At 39.9% G+C, this 17,839-nt stretch overlaps 1 long non-coding RNA gene across 1 annotated transcript; it reads right to left on the bottom strand.

The window, feature by feature from the left end:
* Positions 1-4,302: 4,302 nt before the first annotated feature.
* Gm15328 (predicted gene 15328) lies at positions 4,303-10,679 on the bottom strand. Its single transcript, NR_045399.1, has 3 exons — positions 10,597-10,679; positions 10,016-10,090; positions 4,303-7,121 (listed from the first exon to the last, which is right to left on the bottom strand). It is a non-coding gene; the product is annotated as a predicted gene 15328 (long non-coding RNA).
* Positions 10,680-17,839: the final 7,160 nt, after the last annotated feature.

Here is a 17,839-nt window from a genome sequence, read left to right as displayed (position 1 = left end):
TCAGATTTCATCGGAACATGAAATTCTGTAATGGGGTGGAAAAGCAAAAATAATGTTTAAAAATCTCTTCCAGCAGACTTAGTCTGACTTCCACAGGGCCGGGTGCTCTTTCTGATGACAAAAATCATTTCTACCTGTTGCAAGAGGTGTTCTACTTTTCTGTAAGTATACCTTTGCTGCGCTGTATCATCATTTCTCAATGCATTTCTGTGGGAAGGGGGTACAGGATAGTGGTGCTTCATGCTTTCTTTGTAGTTCTCTGGACTCCGTCTGAAACTCTCTTTTTCTCACTCTTTCTCAATCCTGGCAGCCTTTCAGTTTGGAGAAAGATCCACTTGTTCAAAATTACCCATATAGCCATGCGTTGAATGAGTAATAGAGAAAGGATCTCTGTTAAATTCGAAGGACTCCATGATAGCCATGTACTGGCCTCTCAGAGGGCCTCATGGAAAGGCAAGACAAACATTAGCTAACACTCTCCTATAATATAAGTGATGAAATGAAATTCTACCATGCTCATGTTAATTCTGACAAGAGTGGTTTTAAAAGCCTGAATTAAGAACATTTGGTTGTCTAAACTTTATACTCATTTTACCACTCAAATTTAATGTCACAGTGTAACCATTTTAGAGAGTGCATGTAGTTTTTGTAGTCTATATTCAGTAAGTCTGAAAAAGAATCAAGTTATATTTAGGTTATGTAAAGACATTCCCTACAGAAAAGTTAATATGAGTCCGTGTTCAATCTACAGTGGTTTTTACATCCAAATAATAGGCTTTGAGTAACAAGAACTTTTACAATTAATTCAGTTGTCAAAGATGGTAATTGTTCTTAGGCGTGTGTTCATATTTTGAAATATTTCTAAGTGTCCAAGATTTTTATCATTGTTGTAGCTCTATAGAAAAGAATAGCTGCCTATACCTGAATCTTTATTTAATCCTCTATTTAGGAAACTATTGATAATAATTTCTTTGATATATATTAAGGCTATAACAGCATATAATTAATATTGTGACAAGAACTTTGGAAGAAATTTGTTCTTTTTGTTTGCAAAACCAAAAGCATAATTACAATTCTTTTATGTCACTAGAAACCATTTCATTAGCTAAAATTGCTGTCTGCAGTGAGCATGGCCTTCTGAACCCAGAGCTTTTGTATTTATTTAGTATTTCATCTTCAAGGATAAGGAAAAGACACTAATGCAGAACTTTCTTCAATTGAAAAGTAGCAACCAACACAATCAGTAGATTCATCCGTTCCAGAAAAATAATTTTTAATGATGTTAATTATAATTCCATTTTATATATAAGTTTATTTACTAGATCCTAGCCTAATGGCTGACTTTTAAATGTTTTTCTCTATAATGTAAATGTATTCCACATCCCTTAAGTATAAAGTTATTACATTTAAGTTATTCATAGGTTTTTAAAATACAGGCAATATATTAATAGCAGTAAATGGAAATATAAAAGCACAAAAGTAGACTTTTAAGAGACTATGGTTTTATATTAAAACTACATAAACCTTTCAGATGTCAACAAAAGCAAACAAACAACAGACACAGCCTAGATGGAGCCTTCCTCATTTTCTGCCCGCTAGAACAAGCTGGGGTGTTGTTCCCCCTGATTTGCTTGGGAATGGAGTTAGCATAAAATGGGTTGGGAATGGAAATTGAAGTAGGGGAGTGTGTAAAGGATATAGTAAGGGCTCCAACACAGGCCTTGTATCCCTGACATCAAACTCCCCTCTACACCACTGTTATAGCACTGGCCACTGGCCACAGCTTCTGGGAGAATAAGATTGGCTGAGTCTTAACCCAGGTATGTCCTATGGAAGAAAGAAGAACATACCAGGAGCAAGAACAGGAAAATAGGAGTTCAGGAAAGCCAGCCTTCCAGAAAAGGAAGAGAAGGGGGTGTTAATGTAGCAATTCCACGAGCTTTTAATTGGGAAATTAGCATGCAATTCAGGCTACAAAAATAAATCTTTGCAGGCCCTCTAAAAGAGCAACTCTGTTAAGTGCATGCAAGAACATCTCATTTCACTGGAATGTTTACCATCCTGTGAAAAGCTTTTGATCAAAGGTCTAACATAATTTTTAAATAAGAAAAGAGCAAAACATCTGAGTTTAGTATGTTCCTGAGAAAAAAATGTGGCCAAAAATTCATAATACCCGCAGTTCCATCTTTCCACTTTCCAATGTTGAACACATATAGTAGACAAAACAACGGTGAAAATAATTAGCCTGGTGATGGTTTCTCTATTTCTATATCCTTAAAAGGCATGCCAAATCTTTTTTTTATCATATTAGAGTCTACAATTATATTACTATTTTCCAGCTAAATTCAAGGGTCACACTTCTCTGTTAAATCTATTAAAGTCATGCTTATCACCACAAGGCTTCCTTTACTGCAAAGAGATATTATGAGCAAAGACTGCATGGGGAGACAAATATTATTCCCTAAGGACCACCAGCAGCTCTGCTATGCCAATCTCTGCTTCTTTATGAAGCATTTGTCCTCTGGGCAACATAGCTACACAGCACAATGTCCCAGATGTCCGACTGAAGAGTAAAATCTTTTGTGGCAAATTTTTACTCATTTACAAACTGTTTATTTCTGGAAAGGACTTGGGCTGATATCAACTGATACAGATTTGTGGCTTTGACCACCAGGGACATAAAAAGCCTGGTGGTCAAGGAGTTTTATACAGAGATAGAGATGGCTCCTGGCTATCCCAAAATGTCCAGGTCCCTCATCCCACATGGCTTAACTGATTACTTTGCAGTAAGTTCATCCAGCATTACTCATAGGTTCCTTTTGAGCTAGATACTGCCCAAGGCTGTAAACTAGGGTTTACAGTAGGGGTGGGGGTTGAAGCACTTACACTGATCAGAGGCTAGACAAACCCAAACAGAGCAGATAACAGGATGACACTGGCCAGATGCGACCATGGGCAATAAATCTTATGTGGGTCACTAATCTGATATGACTGGTGGCTTTAATAAGAAGAGGTTGGGGAGACAGAAGAGGTGGTGGGTGTTTGATTTTGTACAGTGGGACAAGGGACTGAGGTGCATACTTTACATATCAAAGCAGACCTTGCCTCCAGGTTCTCTCAGCATCCCATTATCCCTACCTTGCCTACCCTGCCAACAACCCTGAACTTTCCAGCCCAGGGGCTGGACTGCCCTTCCTCCAGAGGTTCTTCTCTATATAACTCAGACAGTTATTTGCTCTCTCTCTCTCTCTCTCCCTCCTCTCCTTCTCTTCTATTCTCCTCTCCCCTCCCCTCCCCTCCCCTCCCCTCTCCTCTCCTCCCTTCCCTCCCATCCTCTCCCCCCTCCCCTCTGTTAAAGGAAAATTAGTCAATAATCTTCAACCTAATATGCATTTTAAGAGAAGGTAAATTTTTAGATATATAATTTAACATTACATAGAGAAGCACCTGATGGGTGTTATTTTCAGAATCCAAAAAAGAGAGAATTATATAATTTATTAATACATAAAATCACAAAGTCAATACAGAAAAATGTGATCATTGTAATTTTAAAAATACATAGAATAAAATTCACATCATAATTGCTGAATCATCAATGAACACTGACTATGCTATCACTGTGATTAAAGAGACTAAAAGAGAGGGAGAGGGGAAAAGGGAGAGATAGAAATAACGGAAAGAGCAGGAGAGATGGGAGAGACAAAAAAGAAATCTTTATAGGGAGGGGGACGCATATGTTTATGTAAAGTTGGTGGGGAGGGAGGGGAGGGAGGGCCCAGGAAGAGATGGGGAAAGGAGATGATTAAGAAATGCATAACATTCTCAAAATTAACAATTTTAACAAAATTTTTAAATTGTCATAGTTATATATTTCAAGTGGTAAAGTCCAGTGGTAGCTTCCATTAAAACTGAAAAATGTAATAATTACATCAAACATGATTATGCCTTACTCAATGTTCTTACAACTAAGACAGAAAGATAAAGAGCTGAGGGACAGTGACAACCTAATTCAATACCAAATAGCATCTAAAATTGAAAAATGTTACTCTATGGAAATGTATGACAATTATTCTATTACAATTGAAAAACAGTGGTCTACCTATGTACAGGCAATTTCAAGTATGGAAATACAATCATATAAATAATTATTTTGTTTTTGTTGTATCAAAGTTGTAACGTCCCAAGTAACAATTTCCATATAAACATACTCGATATGCCTTGATTTATCATTGAAATTCCAAATATGTTGTGATATAGAAAGCACTTATAGATCAAATGATACTTTTCACATCTCAATTTTTAGCAAATTAAATTATTTTAATAGTGATTCAAACAAAAGCCCAGAGTGATTTTAGGTGCCTAACAAAGTAATACTTTGTTAAGTATTAACAAAGGGGGGGGGAGAATATGGTGAGAATAACGGAGAACATCTTAATGATAATCATAGCAATAGATGTGCTTGCATCTAACAAGTCAATTGCAAAGCTATAACAAAGAGTAAACGCAAAACTCCCTTACAGCAGACAGGAAAAGACATCATCCTGAAATGGGCTCTAAGATATGACAGCACTCCAAATCACTAGGTGGGTAAGCATCCCTTTTACACTATGATACTAATTAATGATGGTGTCATATAATTGACTTAATTTCCACTGTCTCATCTGCAACCAGTAGGGGCCTGAAAGAGTAAAACCTCTGTTAATTTAAGCCCCTGACAGGAATAGCTTTTAAAAAAGATAACACACATAAGCTGTTCTGAATTGTGGGCATGCCCCAAACCAACTTTGTCAGTAAGATTTAATGTTGACCTATTGACATGGATTTGAAATGCAAAGGGGGCACCGGTGTCTTATGGATCTAGGATGCGATATCCTGGGCTAACAGTAGGTGTCACCATGTACACTACTCAGTACAGGCTTAATGTCTCATTTGCCCAAGCACATGACATCAGGTTTACTGCGAGTTGGGTGCAAAAGCGTCAAAATGAGGTAGGTGAACGTTCCCATTTTCTAGGAATGTACCCTAAGCAACCACAATTAAAAAAAAAAGTTAGTCTCCTGTTTTATCAGTTGTACAATTTAAAAATGTTATACATATGTTTCTTTGAATATGGAATAAAAGGGTGTGGTTTTGTTTTGTTTGTTTTGTTTTAGTCTATATCAGTCTTTGTCACTTTGAATTTGACAGTAGACACAATGTTTTTGAGAGGATTATTACAGTAGTTAACTAATAAGCATACACGATTTCATAATTGTATAACCCATATGTAATCTGTAACCCCCAATTTCTCATATAAATAAGCAACCTGAAATCCTTTATTTACCCCAAAAGCTGCTTTAGGAGCCAAAGGAAAGGCAGCGGAGCCTTGTCTTTCCTCCTTATGTGTCCACATCGAGCCAAACTGTCTAGATTGAGTCTCGTTGTAGCAAACAAAATATGCTGGGAATAGAACAAATAATTACCAGTCTCAATGTATCTACAACACATAGTTGTGAACCTGCCTGGTGAAAGATGACTGTGCCCTGTGGGCAGCATATTCAAATCATAAATAGCCCTCCTATGTGACAGGCTTAGGCACAGCCCTAGGGACTCTCTAAAGACCCCTGCTCCATACCCATTAACATCAGTTCTCTCTATCTTGCTCTGGCAGAGAATAACCAAGAAGCTTTTCTTTCCTAAATACATGTTTTTCTCTCAACCTGATATGGTTTCCAGAGAGCCTTTTGGTATTCTGTGATGATAGATGCCACCGAAACATTTAGGTGTTTTTGGACTAATTGGATAGCTTCAGTTTCCAGAGCTGTCAGCTTCTCAATTTTTTTATAAGTGGAAAACTCAAGCGAAATGAAATTTCTAAAATTAAAAATAAACCCTTACAGGACATAAAAACTAGACCACAAGGAGCTGGGAGGCCTTGGAGAGTTTGTCCTAAACTATGAGCACCTCCTAATGGCTGCTTCAAAGAGCAGCTCTCTACCCCTCCCCACAGGGGGGCTTAGAAGCAAAGCTTTCTCAGAAAAGCTATCAGTGCATAGCACTATCTCTTTGTTCCTTCCTCCCATGCACTCCCATAGTACATTTTCTTGGCTTGGTTTTAAGATACTGTACTATGACTCAGCATAAATACAAAATTTCATTATTGCATCCATCACAGAGCATGAATATTCTCTCAGCTCTGGTTAAAAGAGACAGGGAAATATGTATCAGTGCAGAATGATGCCAAATCCTGGTACTTCAAAATGAAAATAAGAGATGAAAAATAGTAACTAGATATAACCTGTCATTTTCATGCTCAAAATTTTGAAAGCACAAATAAGAATTTGGCAGGGCCTGGTGGTATTTGTGTGCAGTCTCAGTGATGGAAGCAGGATTATAATTTCCAAGTCAGCCCATTCTGTGGTGGGAGTTCTAGGCCAGCCTGGGCAACTCAGTGCAACCTGGTACCAGTACAAAAGGCTGGACTAGGTCCGGATGTGAGCCACTGGTAGAGCAGTTGTCAAGCATGTGCAGGACCTTAGGCTGGGTCTCTGGCCCCACAGAGAGTTAGGAATTTAAAATATGAGAAATTAATAAAATGTTATTTAAACATTTAGGGTAACCTTGTTTCTCAATTTACAATGAAGATTATTAATGTCTGATTTTTTTTTATTAAATGTTCACTTTGAAAAGTTATGAAGCAGGAAATACACTACTTTTTCTGTGTTGATAACCTGGTTCTGGTGTATTGATGACAGCAGATGCTGTCCGGAGTCTAAGTTGCAAACCTCAGGGTGCTGAGGGAACGTCTGCAGGTTTGCAATGTGCAGATGACTGGACTGGTTGTGAAAGACACATAGCATGTTCCCTGGGGACATAAACCTTTAAGGTTTTAGCCGGAGCTTTAGGCTGGGTTTCGTAGGTTCCTCTGACCAACCTAAACAGTTGCTTCTTTGCTAGTCTGAGGATGCTTTTTCTTCTAAGCAGAAACCATCAGAACCCACGATTTCTTCAATACTATCAGGCACATCACATTTATAACTCCTACTGAAGCCATCGGGTGTCTCTTCTCTTATTCTGTAGGTGGTACTGTGCTTCCTTCCCCATAATCCCAACAGCTGCTCCCAGGCATGCCTGTCCTCCAGCTAAGAGTAAAAGAAACAAAGTGTGATATTGGTCTTACAGTTGGTTCTCAATCTCTGGTAAGTATCTTAGTTTGGGTATTCACTTTTAAAAAAACAAAACAAAATAAACTCCCAAACAAACAGACAGAACAGCCCAGAAGAATCTCTTCTTTAAAACATGTATCTTAGTCGGCTGGGGTGGCACATGCACTTGTGAGGCAGAGGCAGGCAGATCTATGTAAGTTTGAGATCAGCCTGGTCTCCAGAACAAGTTCCTGGACAGCCAGAACTCACAGAGAAACTTTGTTTAGAAAAACCAAACAAAGAAAAACAAAAACAAAAACAAAAGAAGAAAGAAAGCAGAAAACATTTTTATAGAAGTTAAAATTGCCTTTTCTCTCCTGTAAACTACTTGTGAATAGCCAGATTATCACTGTAGACAAAATAAGATGTCCATGAAACATGCCTTAAAACTGACTGGAATCTAATGTCTAGAAATGTTAACTAATTCATATATGTCTACAAATTTGATCTGAATAGCAGAGTCTCAACATCTTAACCTTATTAGGTCAAGAGATACCATGCATGAGGCTAGCAAGATGAAAAAAACTCAACTTCACAAGGCTTTGAATGAGTAATAGAAGGTCTATAGTAAGTTAAAATGAAGAACAATTAATTATTTATGATTCTTAATAACAAGAGTGTTAGCAAGGATATGGGATATTTCAGATATTCTACAGTAAAAACACCTACTGATCCATATGTTTTCATATAAACTCCCACTGGGTTGTAGTTTCTTCTCAATTGAAACACTCCCTGTGGAGGAGAGATACAACTGGCCTCATGTTCTCATAAGTCTTATGAGACCCTTTCTTGCTCTCCTATGAACAGCCAAAAGACAACTCTTCAGGAACAGGTAAATTCTCAGGAGGAGAGCTACCTGCAAGTTATACAAGCGATTCAATGCTGCTGCTTTGGGGGGCAGGGGGGGTCATCTCACAGGTAACCTGGGACTGGGTTTTTTTTTTAATTTTTTAAAATTTATTTACATTTCAAGTGTTATCCCCTTACCCAGTTCCCCACCTCCTGTAAACCCCCATTCTCCTGCTTCTATGAGGATGTTCCTCCACTCACCCACCCACTCCTGCCTTCCCACCATCAAGTCCCCTACACTGGGCCCTTCATAAGACCAAGGACCTCTCCTCCCATTGATGCCTGGCAAGGCCATCCTCTGCTACATATGCAGCTGGAGCCATGTGTACTCCTTGGTTGGTGGCTTAGTCCCTGGGGGATCTGAGGGTGTATGAGCTCTTCCTATGGGGTTGCTTTTCCTATGGGGTTGCAAACTCCTTCAGCTCCTTCAGTCCTTTCTCTAACTCCTCCATTGGGGACCCCGTGCTCAGTCCAATGGTTGGCTGTGAGCATCCAGCTCTGTATTTGTAAGGCTCTGACAGGGTCTCTCAGAAGACAGGTATATCAGGCTCCTTTCAGCAAGAATTTCTTAGCATCCACAATAGTTTTGGAGTTTGGTGACTATCTGGGATGAATCCCCAGATGGGACAGTCTCTAGATGGACTTTCCTTTAGTCCCTGCTCTGTACTTTGTCTCCCTATTTGCTCCCTGTTCCCCTTTCTAAGAAGGACTGAAGCACCCACACTTTGGTCTTCCTTCTTCTTGAGCTTCATGTGCTCCAAGCACACATTGTCCTCAGGGTTGTTCTTGAGACGCAGTGTCCCAAATCATCTGCTTCTTACAAACTAGCTCTTGCTCAAGTTCCTCCTGTAAGGAATCCCAATACACTCATTGGACAGATAGCTTCTCTTCTAGGTCTGCCATCGTCTTCTCTGGGGTAAACACAAATAGGATCCCCTGAATAAGACACCCAATAGCTCCCACCAAAAATGACTTCTAAGGCATACAATCAAACACAGTATAAAATAACAACAGAGATCTGAAAATCATCACAACCAATACTTTAGTTATTACATATTTCTTTCCCTTATACTATCAACTTCGGGTGTAGACTACTAATATTCTAAGTTTTCATTTCTTACTGTCTTCTGGAAACATAAATCTCTTCATGTTATACAGACAAGTATTTTATTCAGGGCTGATTTAGTTAGAAGAAACTCAAGTGGAACACATTACGGTGAATGTGTCTCCTTAGATTGCTTCAACATAGCTACTATTTAAAAAATGGTTTTTATATCTATTACGTTATGTTTAAGAAAAGGCATTTAGAAATATTTTTCAAAGGATAAAACTTGTAGAGACTGAAATAATGATTTTGGGGGAAAGAGAATCTGTGGGAGTGACACTGTTTTATTAGTGAAAAATAGGGTTGCCTTTCGTTAGCATTTTTAGTGAAGGGCTGCATTCCAATGAGACACCCGCACTATAAAACTATCATGATTTTGCTTCCAAGAAGGGCCTCTGGTAAGGCTGATGTGTGTCTCATCTGTGGATACCGGTATGTGACAATCCTCACACAGGAAAAATTGTCAGTGATGGTGTAGCCTCCAGCGCAGGGAGCTTCTTTCTGTGGTTGTGGGACAGTTCACCTTGACAGTGGTAAGCAAAGCCACGCCATTAGCAGAGGTTAGCATGGCTGGAGCCTAAGCTGAGAACCTCTTGCTGTACTTTGCAGTGCAGAGCTAGCCCCAGGTACAGAGAGCCAGGGAGGATGAGGTACAGACTGATAGCGTCATCCTGAGAATGGGAGCTGCCACGAAAAGGTCGGGAGCAGGTAACTTGAGAAAGCTCGAGTTGTAGGCTCTGGACTCATGATCCCAATAAACCAAGGCAGACGGTAGCTTCAAAAAGTGGGGCACTGACTGGAATGCTGCTTACCCCTCAGCAATAATGTCTTTAATTTTAAAGATTTATTTGCTCTTACTTTGTGTAGGAGTGCTTACCTGTATGTATGTCTGTTCATCCTGTGCATGTTTGGTAGCCATGTAGGTCAGAAGGCAGCATCACGTACCGTGGAACTGAAGTTACAGATAGATATGAATTGCCTTATGGGTGCTAGGAATTGAGCATGGGTCCTCTGGAGAGCATCCAGTGCTGTAAATTGCTGAGCCATCTCCCCAGCCTCAAGAAGGCCTTGAACATAAAATACTATAGACAGTGTGAGGGAAGAACCACAGATGACACTAAGGTAAAACAGGAAGCAGAGAAACAAAATAAACCACACCTCTTTTCAGTGCGATAAAGACTCCGGAAGCTCCTGCATCAATATTGCACGAGCAATGTCTATTAAGGAAATCATGAGCAAGCCACCAAACATTTTTAGGAATAAAGAACCATTCACATATCTCCAATAAAAACCCTGGAAGACTGAGTGGAAGTAATCTCCAGAAAAATATTTTAAAAGAGAAGGCAAGAGGTGGGGTTGAGAGATCATAAAACTGAGCATCAATAACTTAGAAATTTCTAAAGGGAATAAAAAAGAACCAAAAGAGAAAAAAAGAAATATTGAGAATCCAACTTTTACCTGCTTCCACCAATGTATATACCTGTGTCCACTCAAGTGACAAGACAACCTTAGGACGGATACAGTTAGGAGAGGTCATGGGTGACTGCTGGGAGCCGGAGTGGGGATCTACAATGTGCTGAAGTCATAGTTCTGGATCAGAGAATAGCATGCTACATGCGTAGGTGCAGGCATCTGGTGAGCAACTTCCTTTCTGTTCAGGCTTGCTCTTATCAAGCCATGTGCAAATTCTGGGAAAGGACAGACCGAAATACCCCAGATTGCATATCAGTGGCCCTGTACTATAGCACTTTTATCAGCTATAAGAGACAGCCCCATGCTGTCGTCCAAATCCCCTGTTCTATTTTCCTTTGTGACTCACTCTGAAAACGGGGCAAATATTTTCTGAGCACTCACAAAGATAAGAAGTTTGCCAGCATCCTGAGGTTCGGCCGTGGGTGTCCTGAGCCCCTTCTGCTTTGGAGAGCACACTCAAAGACCTTTTTGTCCTTACTGGGCAGTTGTACCCCTGTGTCCTTGACTCTGCCCTTCCTTTCTCTTCATTGATGAATGACATGAATGACTCGACTCTCCAAAAGTCCCTCCTATAAGTTGATCCTTGCCTGCTCTCAAGCTTTTCTAAGAAGATTTATATTTCATCTGCTTTTAATAAATTTACTTTTAATGCAAATGTTTATTATTGACTGTCAAAACAAGTTTAAAAATGAGAATATTCCCATTTCTTGCAAACATGTCTATGGGGTAAAAAAAAAAAAAAAAAAGAAAGAAAGAAGAGAACTCCCAGAAAGATGATCTTCTCTGTGATAATGACTCAACACTTGGAGCTTCTATATAAAGAACAGATCACATGTAAACATTCTACAGTCTGTGATGTGATGGGGGTGGGTATTGTTCAAAGAGTGGCAAAGCCAGAGTGAGGCAGAGACCCGGCTAGACCATGTAGATGGAGAACAGCCGTCGACACTGGGGTGTCTTCTTTAGTTACTTTTTCACCTTTTTTTTAAGCCAGCACACAACATGTTAAATAATTATGACTTTTTAACCAAGTATATTTTCTGGTTCTCTTGTCCTCTTTATCTACCTTGACCCCTGTTGCATCTGCACTCTTCCCATACTTTGGTCTCTTTCCTGTCCCACATGTCCTTTCCCAATATCTCCAGTGACCTTATTTTTTGGGACTGGGCACCTTACTTAATCTGAAGCTCCCTGATTGGGACTCGACTGGCTGGCCAGCTATTTACCCTTCTGCTAAGATCTGCCTGTTTCTTGTTCTCTGGTGCTGGGATTACAGGTGTGAGTCACCATGCCTGGCTTCTGAATGCTGGAGACTCAATCTCAGTCCTCTTGCTTATATAGCAAGCACTTTACCTAGTGAACCAATTCACTAGCTCCTTTTTTTCTACTACAGCTATAATAATAATAATAATAATGATAGTAATAACAATAATAAATAACAATTCACCATCCCTACCCAGGTTGAACTGCAATATAAGGAAGAAGAAACATAGTATGTGGATTATTACAGTACAATTAATGATGGATTTTCTCAACTATCACTGAATGCTGATTTATATTTGGAAAGGCAAATATATTATTTTAAACATTTGTGGATAAGAGAATGATTTAACAAGCACTCCTTGGTTTGATGATAACCTATCATTAATGTGTGACTTAAATTTAGATGTGAGAGAATTACTCCTCTTAGAGTTAAATCCTCAACCTCAAAAAATACCACAGCATTATCTAGCCCTTCACTCTAAAGAACTAAATGGGGTTTCACTGACATTTTCTTAATGCGCTCAGTATTCCCTGAGGGAAGGTAGCATTATTTCCATTGGGTAGATAAGAAAATGCATAGAAATTAAATGGAATGCTTAGCTCTTCTTCCATCCACAGCTTTGAGAAGACAGTGTTGGTCTCTAGAGCCCACACCAATACTTTACCCAACCATGTCAATCTTCACAAGAAGAAAGGGTGAGTGCCCAGACACTAAATATGTTTTACTACCCTCCTCTACACAATAACAGTTGTATTTCAGAACTTTCCTGAAGGCAGACTTTTGCCTTTAAAAGGACACAAGGGCACAACTTTGGCGCAACCAACCCTTACCAAGAGTTCAGAATGATTTATTTCCTCCTGTTCTATCTATCATGAGAAATGGGCCTTCTGGCAGTTATGTAATCCAAGTGCTTGCGTGACCCCATAAATAAATACCCATGCTTGAGGTACCAAGCTAGAGTCTTTTGGGTATTGCAGGAATCCTATTTTATTAAATAGAATCTATGGATTATGTTTGCAATTTGTCCTTGAGAGTACATAGGCAAGAACTGGTATTTTAATTAATTAATTAATTAATTAATTAATTAATTAATGGTTCAGAGAAGAAATAGCCTAAGCAAATCAAGTGTTAGTCCTGACCCTGTTACCAATTCATGCAATAATTTTATAATGAATTAATTTTTCAAACCACAAGTCAACAAATACATAGAGAGTGAATATGTTGTTTCAAAAGTATATTTTGATATGGCCAAACTTGTGTTCCTGAATATTTACATAGTCACCAAAGTTTCAAATTTCTCTTGGTCTATATTTACTCAGCCTTGCTTCTTATATCACAGATTTTGTTGTCCAGTAAAGCTGGAACAAACTAAATAAAGTTACTCTGTGTGGGTAGAATTATGTGGGGGTGTACATATGGTGGGTGACGTATTGTAAGGCACCTGTAGAGGTCAGAGGTCAATCTCATCTTTCTACTTTTTGTTTAAGAAAGGGTGTTGCTAAAATTCCTTCCTCGGAGGGAGATGTAAACAATGCATCCCGTTCCTTCTAAGGTACCAAAGGCAAAGTTCATTCTGGAGGACCGTGAGTGTATTAGGTCTACTGACCGTGGGCATGGGGCTATGGTCAAGAGCTTTAGAGCAGCCACACTGGAAAGTCAACACCTTTGTGTGGATGAGGAGTTCCCCATGGCTGCACAGATGGACACATAGATGGTCATGTAAATGGGGTCCGCTGCCCTGTCCTTCTCACCTCAGACACTTCTAGCCCTTCCCTGGGTCCACAAGCACATAGGAAAGTGCTTCTGAGGGATGTAACTAGATATCTGAGTGAGGATTCTCTCATTTCACCCTGCTCCTTTTTTGACGGAGGAAAGTTAATAGTAAGTCCAATTGGTGTTCTTTTGCAAGTGGGCAAAGATGAACTGAAGAAGACAGGGCAGTTTTGACAGACAGACTAACCCTTGGCCAGCATGTTCCTGTTTCCGTCTCCGCTCTCTCCACAGCTGACATGATATCCCTGTACATGCAGGTTTCCAGCAGCTGATATGGATCTAGGGATTTTACTTTAGTCCCCATGATTTTGAGGCACACACTTTCTTTACCAACTGAGCCATCTCTCCAGTCTTAGCTTTCTTTTTAAATCTTTAAAAGAAACACAAACTAGAAAAGCAGTGTAGACAGAACTGGGGAAAAGGGAAGAGTATCCCCCGAGATCCCCTAGTAACTGTCCTCAAGATCCTCTTTAGAAGTCATCATATTTAATATATGTATATTAAATGCTGAAGCCCAACTGTGATCTTCTGTCTTCATTTATTTCTGAAGCAATACTGGAATTCTTCTCATGTTAGAAACATGAAATAAAAGAGCCATTGGGCTCTTAGGAAACATACTCAGCGTTAGTATACTTGAACTAAAATCCTGTCTATGTGTGCGCTATGCCTTTTATGTTCCAGAATGAGATTCCTTTTTGGTCAAGTTCACTATAATCCAGTGTAAGTTACTGTGCTCTGCTCAACTGCTCATCAGATTTTCATAACTCACTTGAGCATGCGCACTTCATTATATTTTCCATGTGGATAATTGAGTTTCACTTTCAAATACTGAAAAGGGGTAAGTAATATACTTTAACAAGAACGCTTGATATTTTTTAAAGTCATGGTTCTTCTCTGTTGTCGGAACAGATCACTACTCCTCTGAGCCACTGGTACGTGCTTGGCAGCCAGGCTGTATTGAGGGGATGGATCTTCAAGTTCCAGAACCACATTAAAGAAGGCAAGATGGTCATGCCAGAGAGCTAAGATGGGAGCAACGGAGGAGATGCAGAGTTAGATTTCAAAGTTCACACACATTTTGAAAAACAGAACTTTCTACAGGGGCTTCCCAGAAAAAGGCAGAACAGAGGTTAAAATTTGTAGTAAGATAATATGGCTGCCATTCTGAACTCCACACTTGCACTAGGCAGGCTCCTACACTGTTGGTGCACCCATCTACAAAATGGGGGGCAGCACAAACCAGGTCTAAAGTTTTGGTGACTCCATGAATGGAATACCACCCAAGTAATGCTAGCTTTAATGCAGACTGAAGTTAACTGCAGAGAATGTATAGTCTCCCTTACTTGGTAAGGGAGAAGGGTTAACCTAGTTTTCCATGGAAGAGAGGAAAGGATGCTATACAATATTTGGGAAGAACTCTGTTGGGCTGCAGTGAGTTCTGCCCTAAAGGCATGTCTCAGAGGATGTAAGGAGGACAGGAAGCTACAGACTAGACTACGACTGTTTGACATTTGTTTTCAAAGTGAGAAGCTTTAACAAAAACATGATGCATCTGTACATTTAGTGTCTCCTGTCTGAGAAAACACAAAGCAAGATTTGTTGTGATTGTGCTTTGAATGTGTTTGCAAATGAATCATGCAGATATCTACATCCTCTGAAGACTGGTTGTACGTGTTCAGTCTGTCAACAATGCTAGGCACACATACATTTTTGACATCCTCTTGTACTAAATAAGTCATAGGCCATTAGTTAGAAGTTAAGAGTTAAATGGATTTGGTGTACAAACTCAGTCTTCATTTATACAAATTTTGTAATCTTCTTCCATTTCAACAAAACTAATGCTGCCTGGTTGTTTCTCTGGCTCACTGGCAAGGTCCTTGTATTCTTCGAGTTCAATAAGCCAAGGGAGGGAAAGCCAGCTTTTAGACAAGTAATATTCTAAGCAGGGAATAGTTGTCTGAGAATGGGGCCATCACTGGCTCATAAGAAGAAATGCACCTGTTGGATGATTGTAAGTACAGTATTGTGGAGAAAGGGGTGTGCGCATATAACAGTCACTACTAGAATGGCTTTATTAGCATTATTAAGATGCATGCAATCCTCAACAACATGATATTAGACTAGGCTATTCCTTCTTGTAATCAGAGACCAACTAAAACGGTTTAGCTGGTCAGGTGATCAAATTAAAGTCGGGCAAGAATCCAATCCAATTCACAACTACTAAAAAGTGACAGCATGTAAATTAGATTTTAAAGCTCTTAACTCCAGTGATTAAAAAAAAATGAAATAAAACAAAACTGTTAGGTCCAGAGAAAGAGACCTACATAGTAGCTACTGAAAAGCAGATAGGGAGTCTTATAAAAGCTTAATTAATGGGAGCTGTGATGTTTAAAGCTTTATTCAAATGATACTAACAAGAACATATTATTCAAGTTAAAGTCTTTTATACCTTTAATAAGAATGATAATAAACATTAACCACTGCTACTACTGAGAAGAGGGTGAAGGAAGATCCCATGGCCAGGATGAAGCCTGAATCACTAGGTGTGGACATTCCCTGACTGATGTCTTCTGCTATGAGATACTCCCTGAAAATAAAATTTATAAACATGCTATTGTGAAGATAACTTTACTGCTGTTAGCATTCCTATGGCAATAACATTTAGAAGAAGGGAAAAGAACAAAGTGCACTGATTACTATATTAGCCCAAGCCCTTCATCACATCTTTGAAATTTAATTAACATAACCTTTCTTAGTTTTTGAGAAGAAAAACCACGAGAAAATTTAGTGCCATAAAACTGATTTGCAATATTATGTTTTAATTAAAATTGAATAAGTCTTCCAATTAATATTAAAAATTTAAAAGCCCAGCTAGCAAACGTACATTATTAAAAGCTGCATCACTTATGTCAAAGAAATTAGCATTTGATTTTTTTCAGGTTCATTGTCAAATTCTCAAATGATCAGTGTCTTGAAACTCGGATTCAAATGTTAATATTTCAGTTGCCCAAAGCTGAGTGTGACTTGACAAAATATGTTCATTTACTGCAAATAAGTTAACCTCAAACGTGTTGAGATACTTATATAAAACAGATTGTTTTATTTACCGCTAAAGCAAACAAAACAACCCCCTCAATACCTCTACAAAACCAACGTTGCAGGAAGAAAAATTAGCTGTATTATTTATTATCTTGAAAAAAATCAAGAGCTCCCCAAATCTAACATTCTACAAAATGCTTGTCACCCAAACTTGTAAAGTTTTACACTTCCAAGTTCCTGTTTCAAAGGAAGCAAAAATCCTTAATCTGGTGTGAATTTGCAGCAGTCATTTTATCTTTCTGATCTAATTTTCACTATGCTTCTCTGTTTATTTTATTTTTAATTGCTGCGGAGTGCGGCAGGAGGGAGTATCAAAGTCCATGCAAATGTTTGTCTAGAACTACCATCATGAACCGGTAAAAATACAAATGCAGAGATTTCAAATAAAATCGCACGCTCTCTCAAATTCCCATCGGAAGGGGTTGGGGGGCGACAAAGAAAACAAAACAAGAACACAGAAACTTGAGTCATTCCAGTACATCCGCAATGACGGGGGCTGGAGAGGTGAGAACACCAAAGAGAAGCCTGGCCTGAGCTCCCCTGCCGGCAGGATGCTCAGACAACAATGGCTAGGATGGGCTCTGCTTGTGTCGCTACTTTGCTGTGTCTGGCAGTGCCAGGAAAAATAACCTATCTGTAAAGAATGAAAAAACAGAAAAGCATGCTTTAGGCTAACAAGGAGATATCCTTCCCTTCCTCCCTCCGATTCTCAGTCGCCACCGACTCCCCGCGGCGGACCTAACATAGGGCCAGGGCCGCCAACTAGCAAGTTCCTGCGCAAGTAGTTTTATTTCCCGCAGCCCTCCACCTGCTGGGCGGCGCTCGGCGGAGCCCAGCCGCCCCTCCAGCGACCCCCGTGGGCTGCAGCAGAAGGAAAACCGAGAGCTGGGCAGGGCGGGGGCGGGTGGCTGCCGCGGATCCGGCCCGCTACCTCCGCAGCTCGGTGGCCTCCCATTGGCCGCGACGCGGGCGGGAGGCTCTGGAGGAGGGAGGCGGGAGCGAGGGCGGCGGCGGCGGCGGGAGGGGACCCGGAGGCCCGGGCGGCGCGTGCGGCCAGGCGGGAGAGCGGCTGCAGCTCGCCCGGGTCGCGCC

The sequence above is a fragment of the Mus musculus genome, chromosome 18, assembly GCF_000001635.26.
Source record: "Mus musculus strain C57BL/6J chromosome 18, GRCm38.p6 C57BL/6J".
Lineage (NCBI taxonomy): Eukaryota > Metazoa > Chordata > Mammalia > Rodentia > Muridae > Mus > Mus musculus.
Note: the sequence above shows the minus strand (reverse complement) of the source record. Positions and strands in the feature narration are given on the sequence as shown.